Below are 15,981 nucleotides of genomic sequence, written 5' to 3' on the forward strand. Positions count from 1 at the left end.
GTATTTAAAGGAATTAGTTGGTTATCAAACAAATAGCAATGATGAGATCCTAAATGTTTAAAAACCTTGATGTGAGATTTTTAAAAATTAATTAATTAATTTATTTATTTTTGGCTGCATTGGGTCTTCATTGCTGCATGTGGGCTTTCTCCAGTTGCGGGGAGCGGGAGCTACTCTTCGTTGTGGTGCGCAGGCTTCTCACTGCGGTGGCTTCTCTTGTTTTGGAGCACGGGCTCTAGGCATGCGGGCTTCAGTAGTTGTGGCACACAGGCTTCAGTAGTTGCAGCACATGGGCTCAGTAGTTGTGGTTCACAGGCTTTAGAGCGCAGGCTCAGTAGTTGTGGCGCACGGGCTTAGCTGCTCCGCAGCATGTGGGATCTTGCTGGACCAGGGCTCGAACCCGTGTCCCCTGCATTGGCAGGCGGATTCTTAACCAATGCGCCACCAGGGAAACCCCTGAGATTTTTGAAGACGTCTGCCTCTTGATTTCTTGCTACTGGGTGGCCCTAAATCCTAGACTGGCTACTCGGAGTATCCCCTTTCCTTAGGGGACACAACTGCTTTGCTGTCCTTGTGAGATCCCAGCCCATGTGTCTCTTGACACTGTGCAGTCTGGAAACATTCAACAGCGTGAGCTCTGCAGTCTCGACTCACTCCCAAAGCCAGCTGGAAACCACCGGTGAGGGCCCACCTTCTGTTCAAGCCCTTCCCTGGAGCAGGTCCACCCAGCGGCGGCCTGGTGCCCAGCGATGGGGCCCTTTGGCCAGCAGAGGGCACTGCACACCCTGCACGGCCTTCCCGAGGCTGCAGAGACCTGAGCCGCTTTGCCAAGGCTCGCCTTGCTCATCTCAATCCCAACCTGGACTCTGCAAGAACCTGGAGAAAGTGAGACCAGATACCCCCAAAAGGAAAGGTCTGAGATGGCTTCAGGATGACACACTGCATGTCCCCTCAATCTCAGGATGCAAAAGGGACAGAAGAGACCTCCAATCTCCCTTAAAGCAACAGGTGTTTAGCCTTCAGCAACACGACCAGCCAAGGGAGGGGAACACGGCGGCTGCCCTCCTGCTGTCTATCTCCTAGGCTGGCAACTGAGGTTTGCCCTTTCAGAGCTGAAGTTCAGGCGCTGGCGAGGCGGGTCACGGAGAAGGGAGGCTCTCAGCCATGGGCTTGGGGTCCTGATCCAGGAAAGGCCAGGGCCACCTGAAGGATGATTTTCCATTATATCCATGCTTCCTGTGTAAAGATACATCAACGAGGAAGGAGCCACAGTGATGAAAGATGAAAACAACTTGGCAGAGATGTAACTTATAAAGAGAGCAAAGGCTTGAGGTGGGCCTGGGCAAAGGGCGTCAGGGTTTCCATTACAAACCACAGCTCCCGGGGCACCACACACACCTGCTTAACTGGTGATTGCTCAGTTCTCCTCAACCCGGGATCCGTTTGTTGTGAAACGTGTATGACCTCAGGATACACAGCCTTTTCAGTAGACATTAATTTGGAGAAGAAGGTGGAAAAAAACAGATTTTTTCCAACCTTATTCAGGAACTGATTCTGGCCAGTGGCACCGGCTGGGAGGTGGGGCCTTGTCTCTGGGCCCCTGAACCTGACAGTCGCAACCTTTATGGATGCTGGCTTCTACCTGCCAGGCTGACCACCGCAGAGGGACAGCTGACCTGTCTAGTCTTTTCTGATCACCAAGTTCTAAGAAGCCGACACACTGATGCAGTAAAATCAGCTCTCTTCTCCACACCTGCAGGGCACCCAAATGGTTCAGGTTGGAGAAGGAAAGGAGGGGCTGGTGCAGTCCATCAGTGCTGAAGTAGGGGACACACACCCCATCCAACCCCCACGCCTCCACAGGACCAGCATCCTTTCTCACTACCATTTCAAAGCCAAGGGTGCCATAGCAACAGATGCCGCTGGACCACACGGCTTAGTCTTGACCTGACGCAGCAGGAGATACCTTTGGAAGGACCCCACACAGAGATCCTGGGGTGGGATTCTGCCTTCTCCAGGAAGCCTTCTGGATGAGCCTCTCTGCCCTTCTTGCTTTGCGGCTGACACCACAAGCCCCTCCCCATCTTGTTCCAAACCCCGTTAAGTGGGATTCGCTTTGACCTCCTGGGGGGGAGGGTACTCTGTACAGCCCACTTCACGGTGGACAACCCAGTGAGGCACATGGGCTACCTGGTGGCCTAGGTGAGGCTAAGAGAGGCCAGCAGGTAAGGCCCAGGTCAGGCTGACAGGAGAGGGGGTTCAAACTTGTCCAGTAGAGATAAAGTTATCATCAATGCGAAGGACGGACTGCTGGGACTCTTTGTCTCTTTCCAGAAACCAAGTATCCGGAAAGATTATCTCAAACACAAGCAGAAGAGCTCACTCCAAACCTGACCATGTGCCCGAGGGAGTAGGGACCCAGCCTCCCGAGTTCAGTACCGGACAGGTCACACAGTCACCAGTCAAGAACCAAACCCAATAAAGGCTTCTGAGCAACCCTGCCCCGAACCTGCAGCCTAGCCTGAGGTGCGCAGGCCGGCCGGGAAGAGACAGCTTCCCAGGACCCGGGCACAACTCTCGTGCAGCTCAGCTCATCCGCGCCCATGTCCCAGGGCATCACTCCAGGGCATGGTAAGGGACAGGAGTGCTCCACGAGGGGGGGTGGGGTGGGTGGCCCATCCTTTATTTCAAGGAGGTGCCGCTGGCACAAAAGCAGACACGCAGGAAAGCCACCCCAGGCCTTGGGAACAGAGCCATAACTTTGTTTCATGACAACAGATATTCTGCGTCTGGGTCTTTATACAAATATCCAAATTCCGTCGTAATGTTTCTGTACAAGGAAAGCCACTGGGCTGTAGCCATGGAGGCATTCAGAAGCCCACAGTTCTCACACAAGAGTTTTCTGGAAACGTGAGGCGGGAATCAGACATCCCAAGCTCCAGAAAGTCTTTCGATGGAAGAGCGGTTCTTCCCAAACCTTATCTTTTTAACCTGAGTCATAGAAAGGAAAATCTTAATTTTCTATGTAGCTATTTAACAATACGAAGTACAACCTGCGGCCATTCATCTCGCTTAACACGGTCTTAATGTGGAGGATGAGGAATATAACGGAACCCAGGGGGAGGCAGGCTTTGTTCGCATCCACGCCGGCCACCGAGGGGAGGGGGTGGCTGGAGGCCGGGCTGGGGGTTGGGGAGGAGAAGCGGGTGACACTCGTACGTCACACGATTTCAGCTTTGCTGATCAAATTCGAGAAATAAAGAAGGGAGCCGCTAACTAGCTCCTTTTGTTTTTGTTAATTTCAGGGTATTCCTGAGGTTAAACAGTCCTCTTGAATTATTTCACCTGTTTTACTGTGGACCCCTGGCTGGCCTCCAAGGCTTTGGTGGGTAAATGATGCCATTTTTGCATTGATTGCAGCCCTGAATGTCCTGTGCTATGGCTAAAATCTCACTTGGTGCAGAGGGGTTGCTGGAACAGGGGAGAGGAGGCAGCAAAGCTCCCCGCGAGAATTTTCTAGATGTGACTCCTGTCATGATCAACCGGATTCTTCAACAACAGGGCAAACACTGGGATGGTTAGGGAGGATGGGGCGCTTGTGAGTACAGTCGCCTGTACAGACAATTACAGCTGACTGTCATTTCACATGAAATCCTATTAAAGAACTCTTGACAAGGTGATGGGTATTTAAAAATCTGCTCTGAGCTGACTTACGGGGGCCATACCAGACCAAGAAGAGATATGGACCAAGAACAGACAGGGGAAGGAGGCTCCAGGGAGTCAGACGTCCGGACACTATGTTCATGTCCCCAGACCAGACAGCGCATGGAAATGACACAAGATGACCTTCTGGGGAAAGGCAGGCTCCTGACTGCCCCCCTCCCTGCAGCACTGTGCCTCCTGCCTTAGGAGTCCAAGCTGCTCATCGGTGGGCTCAGGGTCAGTATACGGACCCCCAAAGGCCTAACACACATTTTCTACTAGCTGCCCACAGCCATACTGCCTTGTTATGGATTGAATTATGCCCCCCTCCACCGCCCATCATGTTGAAGTCCTAAGCCCCAGTACCTCAGTGACCTTATTGAGACAGTCTTTATAGAGGTAATCAAGTTAAACTAAGGCCCTCATCCAATGTGAGTGGGGGTCCTTCTAAAAAGGGGAAATTTAGACAGAGATGTGGATAGAAGACTGCATGAAGGCACAGGGAGAAGACGGCCATCTACAAACCAAGAAGAGAAACCTGGAATAGAGCCTTCCCTCCCAGCTCTCAAAAGAAACCAAGCCTGACACCTTGGTCTCAAGACTTCTGCCCTCCAGAACTGTGTGACAGTATATTTCTGTGGTTTAAACCACCCAGTTGGTGGTGCTTTGTTATGAAGCCCTAGCAAACCACGTCACGCCTACTGACGATATTGGGGTGGCCGCTCCCAGAAACCCCTCTGGGATCTTGCACCAGTGATGCCTAGGGAAGCTCAGGACCACCTTGCAGGGAAGCCTGGTTGTGGAGAAGAGGCGGCCTCTGCGGGGTGTGATTTGTCATGGGTCCTGGCTTTATTACGGAGCGCCAACTCAAACCACACCCAGCCACGTGCCCCAAAACACAACAAATACGGACATGCCCATGGCTGTACCCCAGGGGCTGCTCTGCCAGGCACTTGGGCCTGGCTGCAGGGGGGAAGGAAGGGGCTACGGGCCCAACACCAACCCCCTTAACTCTTGAGGAGTGGCCTCCCGTGAGACAGAGAGACCTGTGTTTTCAAAGGAGAGACACAAAGAAAACTGTCCCAACCGTACTTTGCTTTAAACTGTGTTCTGTTCCCCAAACCCAAAGATTGTTCTGGACACACTGCCACTGTGTCCTCTGTTAGCCAAGGGTAGATGTCTCCATCCTGATGCCAGGGGTGGGAAGAAGGGTGGTCCCACACTGCCCTGTCCCTTCTCCTTAGTCAGGCAATGGCAGACCATGCTTCCAAGGAGGCGGGAATCTGCCCAGGAATCCGCACGGCCCCTCGGGATGCCAGCAAGAAGCTGACTAGGCTGTGCCTTGAACGCCAGGGTCTGAGGGATAACAGTCTAGCGTGAAGCTCCATTAGGGATCTGAATTCTATCCACAGTGACAAGATGTGTTTCTCCTTCAGAGTCAGAGATCCTGGACTCAGGCTGGACATGACTCTAATGGCCTCTGTTAAAACTGTGTTGGGGCAGCCTGTACCTCTCCACGCTTCCTAAGGTCCTGGGAAATTCTGAACAGAAGTCGTTTCTGGCTATATGAACACACACAACCCAGCATGCAATCGAGAGGATTCTCTGTCCGTGGGGCAGGGGCGCTGGCCAGGGATGCCCATCATGCCTAGGCAGCTCAGCAGCACGAGGAACTCAGGACCCAGCACAGGACACGATGCTGCACAGGACTCCCACGAAGGAGGCACGGACATGCCTCTGTGACCCATCCAGCTCCCGCAGGGGGGTACCCAGACCCAGAACCCCGGTGACATGTCAGTTCTGCACAGCACCCCACTGTTGGCATGGGGCACCCAGGTAACAGTGGGGAGGGGGTATGAGTTGTCAGGGGTCCATGGAGGATTTCAGAGCCACGACTGTTCCTAAGAGGCCTATGACTGGCCCCCTCTCTGCTTGGGGCAGATTCCATCCTTGCTATGGAAGCCAGGAAAAGAATCAACACACATGGCCCCCAGCAATCCCCACCTCCTTGTATCTGTGTCCTGTGTACTCTCCGTTTCTAACAAACAGACTTGATAATAACAACAGGCAGGTGGGGTGGGGGGGGCATTGCTGCGACACTGCCATCTTGGGCATCTCCCCCCACCCCGGGATCCAGCTGCCATCTTGTGGGCTGCTTCGTGGATGGACCCAAAGAACTGAGGAACCAAATCCCACCAACAACCAGCTACGTGGCCTCCTCCAGTTGTGCCCTCAGGGTAGGTGTCAACTCAGGCTGACAACCTGATGGCAATATGAGAGACCCTGGCCACGGCACCGAGCTGAGCTGTGTTGGGTTCCTGACCCTAGGAAACTCTGAGGTATGGTTTTGCTGTCCTAAGACTCTAAGTTTTGAGGTAGTTTGTCACACAGTAATAGACAACCCAGTCTAATAAATTTACCGTGGTCACAGATACGGTCAGTTCAACAGGAAAGACAAAAACGGTGATACATTTGTACTGCAATGGTGCCAAGTTTCTATTACCTACAGGACAGAGAATGCTAACAAAAAGCCATCTAAATGCTGTAAATCCTCAGCTGCCCATGCTAACACGAGGTGTGTCTGTGATGTACCCAGCTCTGCAAACACTGGGGCAAACTCCATTCTCCGCAGCTCAACCGTGCCCACTGGAGACCGGAAAGTCTGCCGTGATCTTCACTTACCCCAGATGCTTCAATAAATACCAGGGCTGCGCTCCGTGCGCACAGAGTTAACCAGGGCACCTTGGGGTCTCCACTCCAACTCGTGAACACCCATAAATACGGGACATTAACAAGCTCTATCCAAGACAGGGCCCCACATTAAGAACGTAGCCTTCGTGTTCACTTCGGCAGCACATATACTAAAATTGGAATGATACAGAGAAGATTAGCATGGCCCCTGTGCGAGGATGACACACAAATTCGTGAAGCGTTCTATATATATATATATATTTTTTTTTTTTTTTTTTTTTTTTTTTTTTCGGTACGCGAGCCTCTCACTGCCGTGGCCTCTCCCGTTGCGGAGCACAGGCTCCGGACGCGCAGGCTCAGCGGCCATGGCTCACGGGCCCAGCCGCTCCGTGGCATGTGGGATCTTCCCGGACCGGGGCACGAACCCGCGTCCCCTGCATCGGCAGGCGGACTCTCAACCACTGCGCCACCAGGGAAGCCTGTGTTCCATATTTTTAAAAATAAAACTATTTCTCTGGATCAAGTCAAATAATAAAGAGAAAAAAAAGAAAAAAGAGGAATGCAGCCTTCAAGGCCACCCTCTGCATGGGAATGCACTGGATAAACAGGCCCTCTTGCTTTCTTGTTCTTAAAAGTCCTTGAACTGCAACTACTATTTAAGTTGAGCTATCCAAATCAGAGGAAAAAGGAGGCAGGTAACATGAAAGGCAGTCGGCAAAGAGGTTCAGAGTTTCCTGCCATGTGAAAGGGCAGAGGGGAGCTTAGATACCAGCAAGCCTGCCCGGAATCCAAGGGGCAGAAAAGGCATGGAGTGTAACACAAGCGCGCACGCGGGCACAGACACACGTCCACATAGGCTCGTGTGGCCCGTGGTGGTTTCTTGGAACCATGGCATTTCTGGAACATTCTGCCTCCCTCACAGATAGACAGCCCGAGACTCAACTCCTAGCTTGTATTTCTGCTCACCCCCTATAACTCCCAGGTCACCCCAGCTGCTCTATAGAGGCATTATTGGTGCAAAATTCCGGAAGCCCAGCAGCCGGCTCCAGGCACGCCAGCCAGGTAGAAAGCCGGCCTGCGTCGTGTTTAGCCACACCCCCAGTCCTGAAGCACATCTAACACGCCCTGCCCCTTCCCGGGGGAGCCCCCAGACCTGAAAGAGGAAGCAGCCCCATAAGGAAGCCAAGACACAGATGAGCCAAACAGAGAAAGGAAAGCTGGTCGGTAAACTTGCCAAAGTCCAGAGGGAAAGGGACCCAGCCCCTCAGCAGGGCTCCTCGGAGAAGTGGGGCTGGGACCACGCGGGGGGGGGGGGGGGGCCTCCCACTGTATCATTTTCACTGTCACGTGTTAGTTTAACAGCAGCTACACTCGCAGAGCGCCTGATGCGTGGCAGGTACGGCTCCAAGTGCTCACGCAACATGCACACCAACAGCCCGAAAACACGGTCTGCTGCAATGAATTCAACAACTAAGGCATCTACACCGTGGAGAACACGCCCCGCACAATTACTCATCTCGGTGACCACACCTGCTCTGGGCGAGGCTTCCAGCAAGTCCCCAACCTCCCAGGTGCTCACAGGACAAAGGTGCAACCCTCACCCCGGGGCACTTTCACAAGAGTGAGCCCAGAGGAAGCCCAAACCCTTTCAGACAAAGTCACAACCCAGGGCTGCAAGAAGTCAGGGACCATGGCCTCAAAACTCCTTCTCTCCCGGGTCTACTCTCTCTTGTCAGTTTTGTTTAAAGGCCAAAATACCGACACCGCCTTCCTGCCTCCAGAACAGATCCAGCCTCCGGTCAGATGGTGGTCTGCTATCTTGGACGAGGGGTGTCAGCTACAGAAACCTCCATGGGCCTGGGTCCCCCAGCTTGATCCCTGCCAACCCCGCCACAGGGAATGGCTTGTCCAGGTCACACAGGTGAGGTGTACCTACTGGGGACCTGCCTCCCAGTCACATTGTGGCCCCTGAAGTTTGATGAGCTGTGATCATGGCACAGACCCTGATGCAAAGCCTGAAGACTCTGGAAGCCTCCCTCACAGGGACGTTTTGGGTCCTTCACTGCAGTTTTGGTTGGTGAGTCTCCATTACACCCTTCGGTGGAAGCCATTGCTGCCCTCTGTGGATCCGCCAGGCTCTGTGGGATCCAGGGTGGGCTCAGCTCCCCCCAGCAGGCCGGGGACAGAAGAGAGAGGGGCTGAAACAGGAGGCGGAGCGCTCTTATTCTCAGAGGGGAACTCACCAAGGGTTAAATGGATTTTTAGAAACAAAACTTATGAAAATGGCCTCAATACAATTTGATGAGGTCAGCGAGTAGAGAGGCCTAATGACACTTGTAAGAAAAAACATCTGTCGGTGTCGAAAGGTCGGCCGGAAGTGAGTGGGACTGACGTGGCTCTGATTGGCCAGACCAACACTCCTAGAAAGAGAGGCACATGGCTTAACTTAGCCCAGAGGAACAAAAAGGCCCTTTCAATTGTCCTCTGACCAGCCCCGCCCCCCTCTAAACAAGAGGCCAACCCCCGAGCTCTGAAATCCATCCAGGACCCTGGCTGGCAATTAGCTCTTTGTTCACTCGCTGATCAGCCACCGAGGCCAAAATATTCCTGAAGAAGCAGTAATCTTTAGAGGACGATGCTCTTACAAAATCCCCAGTTTTACTTTTCGGTTAGAAAACAACGTGGGTCAGCTGAATGGCAAATGTTTCAATAAATCCGTCATTGCAAAAACAAAAACAAGAGGTTTCTTTGGAAAAACAGGAAGTCTTGGTACATAACATGGCTTAAAATAGGGCCAAGCTCATTTGTTGACAAAAACCCCAGCCTCCAAAGCCTCTTGGTCTGATCTGTCCAGATCCAACATACCCCCAATTCCTCCTCAGGACCCCGTCCTGTTCCCTCGGGTGACAGGCTGGCCTGGCCTTTGTTGCTCTGACACAGGGCACACAGGGCCGCCGGCCGGCCCGCTTCCTGTCCCCAAGCTCCGAGGAGGGTCTCGGGAGGAGCCGGTCACCGGCCAGGCCGCTTGCAGGAACCAGGCCTGGTGCTTTTCATGAATTGAGGGCCCGTTTCAGGCTTCTTCATCGGAATCACATAAAACGTGGAGGCTTTCTGGAATTAGCGTTCTGTTCATCCTTTATAGTCAGTTACAGAGCTGGGTTCCACAGAAGCCCTGACTGTTGGGCAGAAACTCCCGGGTTATTACCCGAACTTAACCCCTGGGCAGCGGGCAGAGAGGCAAAGAGGGTGCCTGGCTTCATCCACGTCTGAAAGATAGAGCCTCTTTCTTCTTCCAACCAGGCAGAAAAGGAGCCAGGAATTTACCGTTTCCATTCTTCCCAAAGACACCCACTTTAAAGAGTACAGGCACAAGAAAACTTTCAAAGAAACGTACTGAAAGCTTTGCGATTGACAGATACAGCTATCCCCATGCGTAAAATAAAACCCACATTTATACACATACTGCAGTGTCTAGAAGGCCCCTCCCATATGCCAGGCCTTTCCCACTACAGCCAACGCCATTCCTTTCCCACTAATTTCTGCCTCTTCTTTACTAACCACCAAGCACCAGGACTGTATGAACACACAGCACGGTGTGAGCACGTACCATAGTTACACCCTTGCTGAAACGCGAAAACACACAAGGCATACAGAGAGATCACAGAATCAAGTCAGCCAGATTCTTAGAGACGTCACCACCACCGCCACCCTCCGTGTCCCAAGGTCTGCTGATCTTCTACAACCTTCAAAAATGTTTCTTTGCTGCTAGGGAAAGCAGAAGGTTTCGGCATGTTACAGTTATATAAAACTGTCCGGTACACTGCTTTAAGTAACTTTTCTACATAGTTGCTAACCCAAAGATGATTTTTTTTTTTTTTTAAGTCCAGGCTTAAGCAGAAAATGCTAGTTGTTTTGGGATTCTGGTGGATTCTGTTGGTTTATGGAGAGGAAAATCGCTGCTGCTCCATGAAGATTAGGAGGCATGCAATCTCATATGAGAACTTAAAATTCAGTCTCGGGGCTTCCCTGGTGGCGCAGTGGTTAAGAATCTGCCTGCCAGTGCAGGGGACACGGGTTCAAGCCCTGGTCCAGGAAGATCCCACATGCCGCGGAGTAACTGAGCCCCTGTGCCACAACTACTGAGCCTGTGCTCTAGAGCCCGCGAGCCACAACTACTGAGCCCACGTGCCACAACTACTGAAGGCCACACGCCTAAAGCTCGTGCTCTGCAACGAGAAGCCACCACTATGAGAAGCCCGCGCACCGCAACGAAGAGTAGCCCCCACTCACTGCAACTAGAGAAAGCCCGCGCACAGCAACGAACACCCAGCGCAGCAAAAAAAAAAAAAAAAAAAAAATTCAGTCTCAGGTATGTGGCCAACCGTAGTGAAAAATGAGGGGAAACAGAATACATAACTTCGAAAAGATAATGTGATTTACATAAAATTTAGTTTGGACCCAAGACTTGCCACCATGGATCCATCCCGATTCACAGAATCCTGGACCCTAAGACAGTGCCAGCCAACCGTCCTGAGGGCACCGATGCTGGAGGGAACCCTGCGACGGAGGGCACCTCCTCTCTGATGTCCTGCCCTGCCAGCTGGGGAGAGGTTTCCAGGGGTCAGAGAATTTGCCAGCCTCTGGGCCCATCGGCAGCCTGAGAGCTGCAGAACCAGGAAAGGATGCATTTGGGAGCCTGTGTGGGGTCTGACTTTGCTGCACTCCTGGGGGAGACACGTAGGATGAAATGGGGTTCCGGATCCAAACAGGCTTGCCCAGGCCTCACAGGTGAACCACAAGGCTGTCACCCCCCTGAACACGCTCTACTGCCTGGGCTCCACCGACCCTTGGGTCCTTGGGTCCCTTGGGTCCTTCCTCACCAGGGGCCAAAGGCAGGGAGGCCTCTTCCTCATAACTGAAGAGCTGCTGTACGGCGGCCACCGCGAACCACTTACCCAAGTCACTCTTTTGCGGAGTGAACAGTATGGAGAATTTGAACATATGTGACAGCATGCAGCTGATGCACACAAGCTTTCCACGCAGCCATTTATTTTAGGGCCTCGTGTGCTATTTTTACACTCCACCGAAACACGGCCAAAGGAATCCACAAAGGAAACCGAGTACGCTGGAGCTGCGCTGCCTACTCCGGCTTCTGGCTACTCCTTTTACAAAATGAACCAGCAACGCATGCTATCTGCTGCCTCTCGGAGACAAAGGTCATAAAATAAGTCTTTGGAAATTATTTGAGTTCAAGTACTTTTTTTTTTTTTTTTTTTAAAGAAAAGGTCACAAGTGGCCTTTAAATGGAAATGCAATTTTCTTACTCAGCACCACTGGCTGTGATATTCCATATGTGTGTGTCACAGCCCACCTGCAATACTGGTTCTGAGCAAGTGACCAACTTGAAACTCCCCTGTGGAAAGAAGTGGCCATGTTTAGGGAAAAGGAAAAGCTCTGGAGCCGTGATCTCCGCCTGCAATTATGTGCAGGGCAGTCACGCAGAAGGACTGAATGTATCCTGTGTGGGCAGAACGGTGACCAAGAGGGTGAGGAAGCCAGAAGAGATTTCAGATGGATAAAGAAGTTTCTCACAGTTAAGGAAGGGCTGCCCCTGGATGTGAACCACGCTCCCCTCCCCCAACCCAGGGGGCAGAGTCTAGTCCTAGGACTGTGGCGCCCAGTCAGGAGACCCCCTTGAGCAATGCGGGCAGGGGTGCGCAAAGGTGAAAGGGGAGGACATTCTGCCTCACACCTGTAGATGTGTCTTCCCTGTTCTAGAACCTTCCGGCCTGCCCCAAAGGTGTGCCCAAGGGCACCCCACGGCCAGCCCCCTACTGGATCCAAGTTCCCCGAGGCCCTCGTAATTCTGAACTCTCATGGGATTCCTGTGGAAGCAAACAGCCCTGGTATGTGCCATTTTATTTTCACTCAAAACATCCTTCCTGGGACCATCCCAATAAACTGAGCATACTATTTTCAACTAAGGCCTTGGCATTGTCTAGGAATGTTTTCAGGACTAAGTAAATTGCTAAAGCAAACATCTTATTTTTGTCTCCTAGGACAGCCAAGCAGGGTAAAAATATTTCCTGCCGGGACTTCCAGTGGAACGGCCCCCTCTGGTGGAACCGTCTGACCAGACACTCCATTCAGGGAAAATGCTCTCACTCTGGACGCGGGGTGCAGCGCACCCACTCGTTCCTTGGGGGTGGTTCCTGCTTCCGGTGCCGCCCCCAGCAGCCCGGCGAAGGATCCCTCTCCTGCTGGCTCCCAGACCCAAGGCACAGCCAGTGTTTGAAACCGAACACCAACTCTCTTTATGTCTGCGGGAGAAGATACACCCCAGTCCTTGCCGGAGTGGCCTGGAACTCAGCCACCTGGTGGCAGGGGCGTGGGAGAGGAGAAGACGGTCCACAAAAGCAGAGCAGTGAGGCCCGACACCCCCCAGCCAGTAGCAGTGGTGAGCTGAGGCTGGCGCACCTGGGCTCCACGCACACCGCAGCGGGTCCTGGGCCCCTCGTGGCCACTGCAACTGTTAGAAGCGTCACCAGGAGCAGAGCTGGACCAGCCTCCACAAGTTCCTGGTGCTGTTCTCGGCGCTCTGCATGCATTAACTCCTTCTTCCCGACAGTCTCAGGAGATACGTTATGAGCACCATCTAAAATGACAAAGTTGAGGCCCAGAGCAGAGAACAGCTTTGCTCAAGAGCCACAGCTAGTGGGAACGGTGGACCCTGGGCCCAGTCAGGCTCTAGCCACACACACAGGCCTCCGTAGCCCGATATGGGCTGAACCCAGACAGAACAATGAGCAGATTATCCCATCATTCTCCTCCTTGGGAAGAGATCAGGAAAGCTGATCACGTGTCACTCCGAGCACATCTTTACTTCTGACGTGGAACTAGGGTGGAAGATTGCTCGAGTGGGTAGAAACATGGTGCCTAAGAAATTCACGTGACTTGCCAGTCAGTAAGCCACGTGCATGGGCGTCACACACGCGTCACACGGCCCACCACGCCCCAATGAGGAGCGAACTTTTGCGCGCAGCCTGGCTCTGGCCACACAAGGAACTAGTAAGAGGCAGTGAGCGCACCCAACACAGCAGCTCCCTGGGCAGCCCTCAAAAGGAATCCTTCCTCATGGAGGCGACCCTGTTAAGTCCCTCTCAACACACACAAAACTGGAGTAAAAATCTAGGCCCTTAGCTCCCCACCAGTAGTAAAAATTAACTGCCGCATAAAATTGCTGATTCCTACCAAATGAAGCTCTACGATTTATCAACTCCTGGATGGCACAAACTCAATAGTGCTTTAACTACATCACCTGAGTTACTGCTGTGTTTTGTATCAGTGACAGCTTTACTGGGAATGAAAGTTTTACAAATTCATTCACGTAGGACAAACTTCCAAAGTAAACAAAGGCACTAAGCAGACACAGCCCCCCTGCAGCTGTGTCACACAGATTCTCGAAGCCAAAGGGTGTCTGGAAGGACAGTTTTCCCAGCACAGGCCTGGGGTGGGAACCCAGGGTGTGCGCCTGCACCAGGACCACGCCCCACCACCCCCTCCCAGGGGTGCTGCCCTCTGGCACCCTGAACCCTCAGCACCCTGACGTTGAGAACCCAGCGTAATATTTCATTACCCAACTCCACCTAACTGTAGGAACCCAGGTATTTAAAATGCATGGAAATAAACCATTGCCGATTGCTTTTTTATTTTCAGCAGGGGCAATAAATCTATAAATAGCTTATATGGTGCAGCAGACCATTAGATGCAAACCAATGCTGCGAAAACCAAATGGTAGCAACACCGGGCTCCTCCTTGTTCCAGGTTCAGTTACTTCCTGGCGGTCCAGGTATACCCACTACTTTGTGGGTTATTATTACTGCCTTTCCCGCCTAATCCCACACTTGTTGGACCACAATGGGTTGGTCTAATTTGAATCGGGCCAGACACAAACAGGTAAATTACTTTCCAGTTTCCACAATCAGTGGAACATGCAAGCACTTCTTCCAAACTCCTCAAAGTGAGGCCTTTGGAGGAAAAACAACTTTGGGGTCATGCTTGGGGGAATAGGGTTCTCCAGGAGAACACTGTAAGAGTCACTGATCCTTCTTCAAAGAGCTTGAAAGCTCTCACTCTCAAGAGAGAAGCACCCCAAATTAAATTCAAAAATTTAAGTTACATTAAAAAACACCAGTGTCGGGACTTCCCTGGTGGCGCAGTGGTTAAGAATCCGCCTGCCAATGCAGGGGATACGGGTTCGAGCTCTGGTCCGGGAAGATCCCACATGCCGTGGAGCAACTAAGCCCACGAGCCACAACTACTGAGCCCAACACGCTGCAACGACTGAAGCCCGCGCGCCTAGAGCCCGTGCTCCGCAACAAGAGAAGCCACCGCAATGAAAAGCCCACGCACCGCAGCGAAGAGTAGCCCCCCCGCTCACCGCAACTAGAGAAAGCCCGTGTGCAGCAACAAAGGTCCAATGCAGCCAAAACTAACTAACTAACTAACAAAAAAACCCACCAGTGTCACAACCCACTGAATAAGCAGGCTTTGTTTAATCTCTGTCTATATTCACAATGCAGGCTCTGAATCCATTTTTAGAATCTTATCCTTAAGGAGACCGTGAAACAAAAAAGCAGAGGCTGGGGGCTTCCCTGGTGGCGCAGTGGTTAAGAATCCACCTGCCAATGCAGGGGACACGGTTCAAGGCCTGGTCGGGAAGCTCCCACATGCCGCAGAGCATCTAAGCCCATGCGCCACAACTACTGAGCCTGCGTTCTAGAGCCCGCGAGCCACAACTATTGAGCCTGCGTTCTAGAGCCCGCGAGCCACAACTACTGAAGCCCGTGCGCCTAGAGCCCGTGCTCCGCAACAAGAGAAGCCACCGCAATGAGGAGCCCGCGCACCTCAGCAAAGAGTAGCCCCCACTCGCCGCAACTAGAGAAAGCCCACGTGCAGCAACGAAGACCCAACACAGCAAAAAATAATAAATAAAGTTATTTATTTAAAAAAAAAAAAAAAAGCAGAGGCTGGTTTCCCCAAAAATCAGAGAAGTTACTAGTATCCAAGCTGTTGATTTTTCCCTTTTCTGGCGGCTCCAATTTGTCCCTTTGCCACTCTCAACCCCTCCTTGCCCATGTAGTGAGGAAGCTGGGATGCAGCCCGGGTTTGCGGTCAAGGTCACAGGAAGAAGAAAAGAATGAAAACTTTCTGGTTCAGTCACTTGGCTCAAAGCTGGTTTTGTTCTTTTCTTCTTTCTTGGCCAAGTTTTGCGTATTTAGAGTATACTTTCACAAGCTTCCCTACCTCACTGGTTTTACCACTGAGCAGAAGATATTCTCTAGCGATTATCCTCCAGTCCAACACCCCCCAAAGGTAACCACAACTGCTTCATGTGCAACAGGAAATGCTCCGAGGATGTGAAGGCACCTCGGAGCGGTGACGGAATGTTCGCCACCAGAAATACATTGAGCTGTCCCCGGTGTCATGGGCGGGGAGCCGCTCGCTACATAAACTGTGGATCAATCAGGAGGCGGCTTCACAGAACACCCAGGGATCTCACCGATTCAGCAGCTGGCAGGGGAAACC

The 15,981-nt window shown here is 52.3% G+C and overlaps 1 protein-coding gene and 1 non-coding gene across 7 annotated transcripts in view; one reads left to right on the top strand and one right to left on the bottom strand.

Moving 5' to 3' along the window:
* The window catches only part of CTBP2 (C-terminal binding protein 2), a 165,151-nt gene that overhangs the window by 59,611 nt on the left and 89,559 nt on the right, over positions 1–15,981 (bottom strand). The window lies entirely within an intron of this gene.
* LOC116742088 lies at positions 6,540–6,646 on the top strand. Its single transcript, XR_004346359.1, has one exon. It is a non-coding gene; the product is annotated as a U6 spliceosomal RNA (small nuclear RNA).

The sequence above is a fragment of the Phocoena sinus genome, chromosome 16 (genome assembly GCF_008692025.1).
Source record: "Phocoena sinus isolate mPhoSin1 chromosome 16, mPhoSin1.pri, whole genome shotgun sequence".
In the NCBI taxonomy this organism is placed as follows: domain Eukaryota; kingdom Metazoa; phylum Chordata; class Mammalia; order Artiodactyla; family Phocoenidae; genus Phocoena; species Phocoena sinus.